Below are 1,323 nucleotides of genomic sequence, written 5' to 3'. Positions count from 1 at the left end.
ACCACCACCCACCATCACCACCACCACCACCACCATCACCACCACCACTGTTAGATTTGGAAGGGGACAAAAGCCCATACTCTTTATACCTTTTCTGAAAAGAGTTTTACAACTGACAGCTTGGGTTGGTTATCTTTCTCATTGTTCTTTTGTTTCCATTGACCTTTGTCCTCCAGGAAAAGAAAAGATACCTGTTGCAATAGGAGTGGGGGGGGGGAGATCCACCCCCTCCTGGGGACATTTCCTGGAACCCGGCATTACTGCCCACAATTAGGGCATCTCTCAGGGCGGATGTTTGTTAAGTAAACTCTTCTGAAGCTCTCTGTCTTTAGGCTTAATGGACATTCCTAGTTCCTCAGTATTTTTATGAAGTGTCCCTGTTTGCTCAATTCTTACACCACCACCGCCACTACCACCCAAAGATAAATGTAAAACAAACAAAAATCAAAACATCTCTGTGTTCAGGGTAGCATGAACAAGATACAAGCACCTGGGTTATGTAAGTGTGTGTTGCTGAAGATTGAGCCCCCTACCTCAAACATGCTAGGGCGAGCACTGTATCACTGAGATACAGTTTCCCCAGCCCAGTTTGCAAACATTTGAAGATTGAGTCACAGAGTGTAATTTTGGAGAAATATAACCCTTGGCTTCCCAGGTCTGTGTAACCTGTGGTCATGTATGTGCTACTGGTTCAGTGTTTACCCACCTTTTAGGACAGAACCTCCACCTAAATGTCCCAAACCCATCATCACTATTACTCCCTGTCCAACAGGCTGTGCTTGTGTTCTAGGGAGCTAGCTGCTTTGGAAGTGCTGCAGGACATGAACAACCCCTCTCCAAACTCATACCAACTTCCAAATAAACCGAGTCCCTTGATCAGAAGCAATATTGTGTGGTTTAACACGACCGTGAATGGTGAATAGAGCCATTCATTGTGCACACACAGGCTGCTTTTGGCAGGGGTGCAAAGGGCGAGGAAAGCAAATAACAAGCACAGAGTTACTTATTCCATGGAAGAAAAACTTATTGCCCAACCCATGATGGAAGAGGTCCAATGTAATCCTCAGCAGACTGGGCATTTGGCTAGCCTTCCTAGTAAACTGTGCTTGCTTGGGGGCCTCACCAAGTGTTGCTGCCATCAGTAAGGCAGACATTCATTGAAGATGTGGCTAGCTAAGATTGGTAAGATGAATCCATTATGGTCGACCATAACCATTTTTGCTTAGGAGCTCACTGACAAGCCCTAATAGTTCCATAGAAGGGCTGACCAAGGTACATCAAGCAGCTATCTGGTCTACCATATGACATAGTAGAGTTGGTTAC

The sequence above is a fragment of the Mastomys coucha genome, unplaced genomic scaffold (assembly GCF_008632895.1).
Source record: "Mastomys coucha isolate ucsf_1 unplaced genomic scaffold, UCSF_Mcou_1 pScaffold21, whole genome shotgun sequence".
NCBI classification, from domain to species: Eukaryota; Metazoa; Chordata; class Mammalia; order Rodentia; family Muridae; genus Mastomys; species Mastomys coucha.
Note: the sequence above shows the minus strand (reverse complement) of the source record.